The following is an 11,552-nucleotide window of genomic DNA, read 5'->3' as shown; positions in this document are numbered from 1 at the left end:
CTTCCTCTCTCTTCCTCTCTTGTTAAAGCTCTCTCTTCCTCGCTCTCTTCCTCTCTCTCCTCTCTTGTTAAAGCTCTCTCTTCCTCTCTCTCCTCTCTTGTTAAAGCTCTCTCTTCCTCTCTCTCCTCTCTTGTTAAAGCTCTCTCTTCCTCTCTCTCTTCCTCTCTATCCTCTCTTGTTAAAGCTCTCTCTTCCTCTCTCTCTTCCTCTCTCTCCTCTCTTGTTAAAGCTCTCTCTTACTCTCTCTCTTCCTCTCTCTCTTCCTCTCTCCTCTCTTGTTAATGCTCTCTCTTCCTCTCTCTCTTCCTCTCTCTTCCTCTCTCTCCTCTCTTGTTAAAGCTCTCTCTTCCTCTCTTCCTCTCTTGTTAAAGCTCTCTCTTCCTCGCTCTCTTCATCTCTCTCCTCTCTTGTTAAAGCTCTCACTTCCTCTTTCTCCTCTCTTGTTAATGCTCTCTCTTCCTCTCTCTCTTCCTCTCTCACTTCCTCTTTCTCCTCTCTTGTTAATGCTCTCTCTCTTCCTCTCTCTCCTCTCTTGTTAACGCTCTCTCTTCCTCTCTCTCTTCCTCTCTCTCCTCTCTTGTTAAAGCTCTCTCTTCCTCTCTTGTTAATGCTCTCTCTTCCTCGCTCTCTTCCTCTCTCTTCCTCTCTTGTTAATGCTCTCTCTTCCTCGCTCTCTTCCTCTCTCTCCTCTCTTGTTAAAGCTCTCACTTCCTCTTTCTCCTCTCTTGTTAAAGCTCTCTCTTCCTCTCTCTCCTCTCTTGTTAAAGCTCTCTCTTCCTCTCTCTCCTCTCTTGTTAAAGCTCTCTCTTCCTCTCTCTCCTCTCTTGTTAATGCTCTCTCTTCCTCTCGCTCTTCCTCTCTCTCCTCTCTTGTTAAAGCTCTCTCTTCCTCTCTCTTCCTCTCTCTCCTCTCTTGTTAATGCTCTCTCTTCCTCTCTTGTTAAAGCTCTCTCTTCCTCGCTCTCTTCCTCTCTCTCATCTCTTGTTAATGCTCTCTCTTCCTCTCTCTCTTCCTCTCTCACTTCCTCTTTCTCCTCTCTTGTTTATGCTCTCTCTTCCTCTCTCTCTTCCTCTCTCACTTCCTCTTTCTCCTCTCTTGTTAAAGCTCTCTCTTCCTCTCTTGTTAATGCTCTCTCTTCCTCGCTCTCTTCCTCTCTCTTCCTCTCTTGTTAATGCTCTCTCTTCCTCGCTCTCTTCCTCTCTCTCCTCTCTTGTTAAAGCTCTCACTTCCTCTTTCTCCTCTCTTGTTAATGCTCTCTCTTCCTCTCTCTCTTCCTCTCTCTCTTCCTCACTCTCCTCTCTTGTTAAAGCTCTCACTTCCTCTTTCTCTCTCCTCTCTTGTTAAAGCTCTCTCTTCCTCTTTCTCCTCTCTGCTTAATTCCCTCTTTCCCTCTCCTCTCTTGTTAAAGCTCTCTCTTCCTCTTTCTCCTCTCTTGTTAAAGCTCTCTCTTCCTCTTTCTCCTCTCTTGTTAAAGCTCTCTCTTCCTCTCTCTCCTCTCTTGTTAAAGCTCTCTCTTCCTCTCTCTCCTCTCTTGTTAAAGCTCTCTCTTCCTCTTTCTCCTCTCTTGTTAAAGCTCTCTCTTCCTCTTTCTCCTCTCTTGTTAAAGCTCTCTCTTCCTCTCTCTCCTCTCTTGTTAAAGCTCTCTCTTCCTCTCTCTCCTCTCTTGTTAATGCCCTCTTTCTCTCTCTCTCTCCTCTCTTGTTAATGCCCTCTTTCTCTCTCCTCTCTTGTTAATGCCCTCTTTCTCTCTCTCTCTCTCTCCTCTCTTGTTAATGCCCTCTTTCTCTCTCCTCTCTTGTTAATGCCCTCTTTCTCTCTCCTCTCTTGTTAATGCCCTCTTTCTCTCTCTCCTCTCTTGTTAAAGCTCTCTCTTCCTCTTTCTCCTCTCTTGTTAAAGCTCTCTCTTCCTCTCTCTCCTCTCTTGTTAAAGCTCTCTCTTCCTCTCTCTCCTCTCTTGTTAAAGCTCTCTCTTCCTCTCTCTCCTCTCTTGTTAATGCCCTCTTTCTCTCTCTCTTCCTCTCTCTCCTCTCTTGTTAATGCCCTCTTTCTCTCTCCTCTCTTGTTAATGCCCTCTTTCTCTCTCCTCTATTGTTAATGCCCTCTTTCTCTCTCCTCTATTGTTAATGCCCTCTTTCTCTCTCCTCTATTGTTAATGCCCTCTTTCTCTCTCCTCTATTGTTAATGCCCTCTTTCTCTCTCCTCTCTTGTTAATGCCCTCTTTCTCTCTCCTCTCTTGTTAATGCCCTCTTTCTCTCTCTCTTCCTCTCTCTCCTCTATTGTTAATGCCCTCTTTCTCTTTCCTCTATTGTTAATGCCCTCTTTCTCTTTCCTCTATTGTTAATGCCCTCTTTCTCTCTCCTCTATTGTTAATGCCCTCTTTCTCTCTCCTCTATTGTTAATGCCCTCTTTCTCTCTCCTCTATTGTTAATGCCCTCTTTCTCTCTCCTCTATTGTTAATGCCCTCTTTCTCTCTCCTCTCTTGTTAATGCCCTCTTTCTCTCTCCTCTATTGTTAATGCCCTCTTTCTCTCTCCTCTATTGTTAATGCCCTCTTTCTCTCTCTCTCTCCTCTCTTGTTAATGCCCTCTTTCTCTCTCTCTTCCTCTCTCTCCTCTCTTGTTAATGCTCTCTTTTTCTCTCCTTCTCTAAATATGTCATTACTTCCTGCTATATATCATTCTAATCATCCAATCAGGTAGTCTCTTAACATTGACCATGCTGTCAATCCAGCATGACTTCTGCCGTGTTCAACAACTGGGAAATCTCAATATATATATATAACTCACTGAAGTCTGAGATTTAGTAAGGATCTACGGCATCGGTGTTCCTATACCGGGACGGTTGTTGGATCGGTGTCCCTATACCGGGACGCTTGTGGGATCGGTGTCCCTATACCGGGACGGTTGTGGGATCGGTGTCCCTATACCGGGACGGTTGTTGGATCGGTGTCCCTATACCGGGACGGTTGTGGGATCGGTGTCCCTATACCGGGACGGTTGTTGGATCGGTGTCCCTATACCGGGACGGTTGGGGGATCGGTGTCCCTATACCGGGACGGTTGTTGGATCGGTGTCCCTATACCGGGACGGTTGTTGGATCGGTGTCCCTATACCGGGACGGTTGGGGGATCGGTGTCCCTATACCGGGACGGTTGTTGGATCGGTGTCCCTATATGGGGACGGTTGTTGGATCGGTGTTCCTATACCGGGACGGTTGTTGGATCGGTGTTCCTATACCGGGACGGTTGTGGGATCGGTGTCCCTATACCGGGACGGTTGTGGGATCGGTGTCCCTATACCGGGACGGTTGTGGGATCGGTGTTCCTATACCGGGACGGTTGTGGGATCGGTGTCCGTATACCGGGACGGTTGTTGGATCGGTGTCCCTATACCGGGACGGTTGTTGGATCGGTGTTCTATGCCGGGACGGTTGTTGGATCGGTGTTCCTATAGGGACGGTTGTAGGATCGGTGTCCCTATACCGGGACGGTTGTTGCTAACCTGCGCTAATGTGACTAGAATGATGCTGTAAGTAACAGCACACTTTCCAGGACATAGACATGTCTGATATGGGCACAATGCTTACAGTCTTGTTAATCGAACTGCACTGTCCAATTTACGGTAACTATTACAGTGAACAAATACCATGCTGTTGCACAACAACAACAAAAAACATATCTCACGGGAACTGGTTTGATACATTCACCTCTGAAGGTAAATAGTGTACTTACATGTACTTACATTCAGTAATCTTGCTCTGATTTGTCATCCTGAGGATCCCAGAGATACAATGTAGGATCGTTTTGTTTGGTAAAATCTATTTTTATATTCAAATGTAGGAACTGGTATCTATAGTTTGAACCTCTGCTGTCTCTGGACACAGCCTGGGATTGAACCCGGGTCTGTAGTGACGCCTCAAGCACTGCGATGCAGTGTATACTGCATATTGTGACAGACAGCAGGACTATAGACTGTATATTGTGACAGACAGCAGGACTATAGACTGTATATTGTGACAGACAGCAGGAGTATAGACTGTATATTGTGACAGGCAGCAGGAGTATAGACTGTATATTGTGACAGACAGCAGGAGTATAGACTGTATATTGTGACAGACAGCAGGAGTATAGACTGTATATTGTGACAGACAGCAGGACTATAGACTGTATATTGTGACAGACAGCAGGAGTATAGACTGTATATTATGACAGACAGCAGGAGTATAGACTGTATATTGTGACAGGCAGCAGGAGTATAGACTGTATATTGTGACAGACAGCAGGAGTATAGACTGTATATTGTGACAGACAGCAGGACTATAGACTGTATATTGTGACAGACAGCAGGACTATAGACTGTATATTGTGACAGACAGCAGGAGTATAGACTGTATATTGTGACAGACAGCAGGACTATAGACTGTATATTGTGACAGACAGCAGGAGTATAGACTGTATATTGTGACAGGCAGCAGGAGTATAGACTGTATATTGTGACAGACAGCAGGACTCTAGACTGTATATTGTGACAGACAGCAGGAGTATAGACTGTATATTGTGACAGACAGCAGGAGTATAGACTGTATATTGTGACAGGCAGCAGGAGTATAGACTGTATATTGTGACAGACAGCAGGAGTATAGACTGTATATTGTGACAGACAGCAGGAGTATAGACTGTATATTGTGACAGGCAGCAGGTCTATAGACTGTATATTGTGACAGACAGCAGGAGTATAGACTGTATATTGTGACAGACAGCAGGAGTATAGACTGTATATTGTGACAGGCAGCAGGTCTATAGACTGTATATTGTGACAGACAGCAGGAGTATAGACTGTATATTGTGACAGGCAGCAGGTCTATAGACTGTATATTGTGACAGACAGCAGGAGTATAGACTGTATATTGTGACAGGCAGCAGGTCTATAGACTGTATATTGTGACAGGCAGCAGGTCTATAGACTGTATATTGTGACAGACAGCAGGACTATAGACTGTATATTGTGACAGACAGCAGGGTTACGCCGGTTCTCTCTCCACCATCAGATGGCGCTAACATACAGTACTTCTGTAACGTTCTCTCATCGTGTTTCAGATGGCGTTTACATATTTATGTAAAGTTCTCATCGTTTTTCGCTGGAAAAATGTAACCACCAGGCCTAGTATATGACCCATTACAAATAACTCATAGAATATGCTCATTCCCAATTTGCCTAAAATAATGCATATTTGTAGATTATTAGGTTATTATAGGCTATTTTACACGTGTATTGACCATTGAAAGTGCATTTAGTCCGTGAGATGTTAGGAAATACAACTTCACTTGTTTTATGCAAGTTTTGTGTTTAAACCCCCAACAAATCCGCTGCGGAGCCGAGCAAACCGTGCGCACCTGGCAAGCTGCATGGACCGCACAAGAGAGAGAGGGGGACAGGCACAAGTCTACTAGAGGACACCTCCAAAGATCCAACTGTCCCAACACTGGGACATTCCTTTACACGGGTCGCCCTCTGAATAAAACCCAGCATGCCTGGTAATGTTTGTCAAAGGGTGGTAATAATGTATGTAATACGGCTGTAATAAGGTATGACGCTCTATATTTACGTTAGTGTGGGCTACACATGTCGTTTGAACTTCAGCACAGCTCTCGGCAGTGTTCTGTGTGGATAGAAATGTGATTTGCTTAGTGGGATTGCGCTTCGAGTTTGCTCCACCCAAAAAGGATATGGGCTGTTGGAGCAGGGACTGGGTTATGTTGCCAAAAAAAATAGCCGTTAACTGAAGTTGCTGAACTATTGGAAAGCCACGCTGAGAAGTTCGGGGGTAAAGTCCTATTTGAGTTTTAATCACATGGCATTTTAAGAATGCTTCAAAGATGGCGGTAGCTACAGTAATTTCGAGGAACGGAGTACAAAAAAGTGGATTTTTGGAGGTTTTAGTGAGGGACCGATGGCACAATGTTTTGGCCAATTTGAACGAAGAAGCTCTAACGTTGAGTTGCGAGGACCTGGGAGAGAATGTGACCCTAAACGGCATCACCAATGGATCTTACGGGTGCAACGCAACTCACCCGGATCACACAAACAGTCCGAAAACTGCGGTGAGGACAGCTTTCACGGATTTACAGGAGCAAGTCCCAGAGGCGATCGCAAACAGAAAAAGATGTGTGAAAGTAGTAAAGCAGGAGGTAGGAGGACTCGGCATCAGCATAAAGGGAGGGAAAGAGAATAAAATGCCGATACTTATTAGTAAGATCTTCAAAGGTCTGGCTGCGGATCAAACCCAAGCCTTGTATGTCGGTGACGCGATTCTGTCGGTGAACGGTGTGAACCTGCGGGACGCTACGCATGACGAGGCGGTGCAGGGGCTCAAACGAGCCGGGAGAGAGGTGACGCTCGAAGGTAAGAACGGAACGGGACCAACTGGCGTTCGATACATTCGTTCTTGGTGAAGTGTGGGGGCCCGGGGGCATCCTCAAATCTAAATGCAGGCTGCCAGAGGAATTACGCACATTAATATTTCTACTCTCAAACATATGAGTGATCAACCTCTGTCAACTGGGTCCACAAACAAACATGATTATTTTTTTCTTCTTCGATTTTCTAAATACTTTCAATATTATTAATTTCCATGTCGGCTCAATGCCGTGGCAAAAGGATGTCCATTTGAAACTCCAAAATAGTTTTACATTTCTTTGGGCAATAATGAAGATTAACTGAAATGCTTATGTTGTTTCTTGCAATAGCCTTCCGTGACTTTAAAGATTATTTATCTCGAAACGGTGATTCCTAAAAGATGCATCAGCTGATATCTCAAAGTGCTGTACAGAAACCCAGCCTAAAACCCCAAACAGCAAGTAATGCAGGTGTAGAAGCACGGTGGCTAGGAAAAACTCCCTAGAAAGGCCAAAACCTAGGAAGAAACCTAGAGAGGAACCAGGCTATGTGGGGTGGCCAGTCCTCTTCTGGCTGTGTCTGGTGGAGATTATAACAGAACATGGCCAAGATGTTCAAATGTTCATAAATTACCAGTATGGTCAAATAATAGTAGTTGTCGAGGGTGCAGCAAGTCAGCACCTCAGGAGTAAATGTCAGTTGGCTTTTCATAGCCGATCATGACAGAATAGGAATTTTGAATGAAGTAAAACATCAACTCTGTCAGAGTGCTGAAAAATCTAATAGAATGATTGTTTTTATTGGGGATTTTTTAAATGAATTATTTTCCATACTTTACAAACGTTTGTATTTAACTTCTACTTTTAGAGGCAAAAATATATCTGTTTTGAGTATCTGTTGTCAACTCCGTAAGTGGCTTGTCAACTCTGTCACTTGATGGCTAACCACCTTAAAAATATTATTTTTTTGTGTGTCAATATTCTGAGAAAATAATGTGTATCATTGTTCTGCAACATTAAACAATGTAACTAGTTTCTGTACAAGACCTAAGGGTTCATGTTTGCTGTATAAATGTTGTTTTACGTTCTAAATCTAGAAAAACTAAAATGAGCCATGGAGCATTATATAGTGCTATAAAACAAAACATTTTCACCTGCTAAAATAAATGTTTTCAACAGGCCTATCAGCAACGTCAACAGTTTACAGAATAAGGAAATAATAGTATGTCCCTTGTTGATAAATATTTAGGCGACTCCCTCTCCATGTTGCGAAATCAAATACTTTGAATTTCTGAGGAAATCTTTATCATCCAACCTTGGGAATCGTACATCACAGGACTGGGAGTGTAAACAGGACTGGGAGTGTAAACAGGACTGGGAGTGTAAACAGGACTGGGAGTGTAAACAGGACTGGGAGTGTAAACAGGACTGGGAGTGTAATATCAAGTTTTGCCCAAAACAACACAGGCTGGCTGGCTGGCTGGCACACACACGCAAATAATAAAAAATGTCACCATTTCACATTTCTCTGCATTTCTCTGCATCCAAGAATCCAAGCAACAACCTCTACCTCACTCTGTAACCAGGCAACATAAACAACCTCTACCTCACTCTGTAACCAGGCAACATAAACAACCTCTACCTCACTCTGTAACCAGACAACATAAACAACCTCTACCTCACTCTGTAACCAGACAACATAAACAACCTCTACCTCACTCTGTAACCAGACAACATAAACAACCTCTACCTCACTCTGTAACCAGACAACATAAACAACCTCTACCTCACTCTGTAACCAGACAACATAAACAACCTCTACCTCACTCTGTAACCAGACAACATAAACAACCTCTACCTCACTCTGTAACCAGACAACATAAACAACCTCTACCTCACTCTGTAACCAGACAACATAAACAACCTCTACCTCACTCTGTAACCAGACAACATAAACAACCTCTACCTCACTCTGTAACCAGACAACATAAACCACCTCTACCTCACTCTGTAACCAGACAACATAAACAACCTCTACCTCACTATGTAACCAGTAACCAGACAACATAAACAACCTCTACCTCACTCTGTAACCAGGCAACATAAACAACCTCTACCTCACTCTGTAACCAGACAACATAAACAACCTCTACCTCACTCTGTAACCAGACAACATAAACAACCTCTACCTCACTCTGTAACCAGACAACATAAACAACCTCTACCTCACTCTGTAACCAGACAACATAAACAACCTCTACCTCACTCTGTAACCAGGCAACATAAACAACCTCTACCTCACTCTGTAACCAGACAACATAAACAACCTCTACCTCACTCTGTAACCAGACAACATAAACAACCTCTACCTCACTCTGTAACCAGACAACATAAACAACCTCTACCTCACTCTGTAACCAGACAACATAAACAACCTCTACCTCACTCTGTAACCAGACAACATAAACAACCTCTACCTCACTCTGTAACCAGACAACATAAACAACCTCTACCTCACTCTGTAACCAGACAACATAAACAACCTCTACCTCACTCTGTAACCAGACAACATAAACAACCTCTACCTCACTCTGTAACCAGACAACATAAACAACCTCTACCTCACTCTGTAACCAGACAACATAAACAACCTCTACCTCACTCTGTAACCAGGCAACATAAACAACCTCTACCTCACTCTGTAACCAGACAACATAAACAACCTCTACCTCACTCTGTAACCAGACAACATAAACAACCTCTACCTCACTCTGTAACCAGACAACATAAACAACCTCTACCTCACTCTGTAACCAGACAACATAAACAACCTCTACCTCACTCTGTAACCAGACAACATAAACAACCTCTACCTCACTCTGTAACCAGACAACATAAACAACCTCTACCTCACTCTGTAACCAGACAACATAAACAACCTCTACCTCACTCTGTAACCAGACAACATAAACAACCTCTACCTCACTCTGTAACCAGACAACATAAACAACCTCTACCTCACTCTGTAACCAGACAACATAAACAACCTCTACCTCACTCTGTAACCAGACAACATAAACAACCTCTACCTCACTATGTAACCAGACAACATAAACAACCTCTACCTCACTCTGTAACCAGACAACATAAACAACCTCTACCTCACTCTGTAACCAGACAACATAAACAACCTCTACCTCACTCTGTAACCAGACAACATAAACAACCTCTACCTCACTCTGTAACCAGACAACATAAACAACCTCTACCTCACTCTGTAACCAGACAACATAAACAACCTCTACCTCACTCTGTAACCAGACAACATAAACAACCTCTACCTCACTCTGTAACCAGACAACATAAACAACCTCTACCTCACTCTGTAACCAGACAACATAAACAACCTCTACCTCACTCTGTAACCAGACAACATAAACAACCTCTACCTCACTATGTAACCAGACAACATAAACAACCTCTACCTCACTCTGTAACCAGACAACATAAACAACCTCTACCTCACTCTGTAACCAGACAACATAAACAACCTCTACCTCACTCTGTAACCAGACAACATAAACAACCTCTACCTCACTCTGTAACCAGACAACATAAACAACCTCTACCTCACTCTGTAACCAGACAACATAAACAACCTCTACCTCACTCTGTAACCAGACAACATAAACAACCTCTACCTCACTCTGTAACCAGACAACATAAACAACCTCTACCTCACTCTGTAACCAGACAACATAAACAACCTCTACCTCACTCTGTAACCAGACAACATAAACAACCTCTACCTCACTATGTAACCAGACAACATAAACAACCTCTACCTCACTATGTAACCAGACAACATAAACAACCTCTACCTCACTCTGTAACCAGACAACATAAACAACCTCTACCTCACTCTGTAACCAGACAACATAAACAACCTCTACCTCACTCTGTAACCAGACAACATAAACAACCTCTACCTCACTCTGTAACCAGACAACATAAACAACCTCTACCTCACTATGTAACCAGACAACATAAACAACCTCTACCTCACTATGTAACCAGTAACCAGACAACATAAACAACCTCTACCTCACTCTGTAACCAGACAACATAAACAACCTCTACCTCACTATGTAACCAGACAACATAAACAACCTCTACCTCACTATGTAACCAGTAACCAGACAACATAAACAACCTCTACCTCACTCTGTAACCAGACAACATAAACAACCTCTACCTCACTCTGTAACCAGACAACATAAACAACCTCTACCTCACTCTGTAACCAGACAACATAAACAACCTCTACCTCACTCTGTAACCAGACAACATAAACAACCTCTACCTCACTCTGTAACCAGACAACATAAACAACCTCTACCTCACTATGTAACCAGACAACATAAACAACCTCTACCTCACTATGTAACCAGTAACCAGACAACATAAACAACCTCTACCTCACTCTGTAACCAGACAACATAAACAACCTCTACCTCACTATGTAACCAGACAACATAAACAACCTCTACCTCACTATGTAACCAGACAACATAAACAACCTCTACCTCACTATGTAACCAGACAACATAAACAACCTCTACCTCACTATGTAACCAGACAACATAAACAACCTCTACCTCACTATGTAACCAGTAACCAGACAACATAAACAACCTCTACCTCACTCTGTAACCAGACAACATAAACAACCTCTACCTCACTCTGTAACCAGACAACATAAACAACCTCTACCTCACTATGTAACCAGACAACATAAACAACCTCTACCTCACTATGTAACCAGACAACATAAACAACCTCTACCTCACTCTGTAACCAGACAACATAAACAACCTCTACCTCACTCTGTAACCAGACAACATAAACAACCTCTACCTCACTCTGTAACCAGACAACATAAACAACCTCTACCTCACTCTGTAACCAGACAACATAAACAACCTCTACCTCACTCTGTAACCAGACAACATAAACAACCTCTACCTCACTCTGTAACCAGACAACATAAACAACCTCTACCTCACTCTGTAACCAGACAACATAAACAACCTCTACCTCACTCTGTAACCAGACAACATAAACAACCTCTACCTCACTCTGTAACCAGACAACATAAA

At 43.2% G+C, this 11,552-nt stretch overlaps 1 pseudogene; it reads left to right on the top strand.

The window, feature by feature from the left end:
• Nucleotides 1-5,732: 5,732 nt before the first annotated feature.
• Nucleotides 5,733-11,552, top strand: part of LOC124026112 — a 58,151-nt pseudogene continuing 52,331 nt past the window's right edge.

The sequence above is a fragment of the Oncorhynchus gorbuscha genome, unplaced genomic scaffold, assembly GCF_021184085.1.
Source record: "Oncorhynchus gorbuscha isolate QuinsamMale2020 ecotype Even-year unplaced genomic scaffold, OgorEven_v1.0 Un_scaffold_2603, whole genome shotgun sequence".
Classification (NCBI taxonomy): Eukaryota; Metazoa; Chordata; class Actinopteri; order Salmoniformes; family Salmonidae; genus Oncorhynchus; species Oncorhynchus gorbuscha.
The sequence above is the reverse complement of the archived record's forward strand: the minus strand, read 5'-3'. Positions and strand labels throughout refer to the sequence as shown.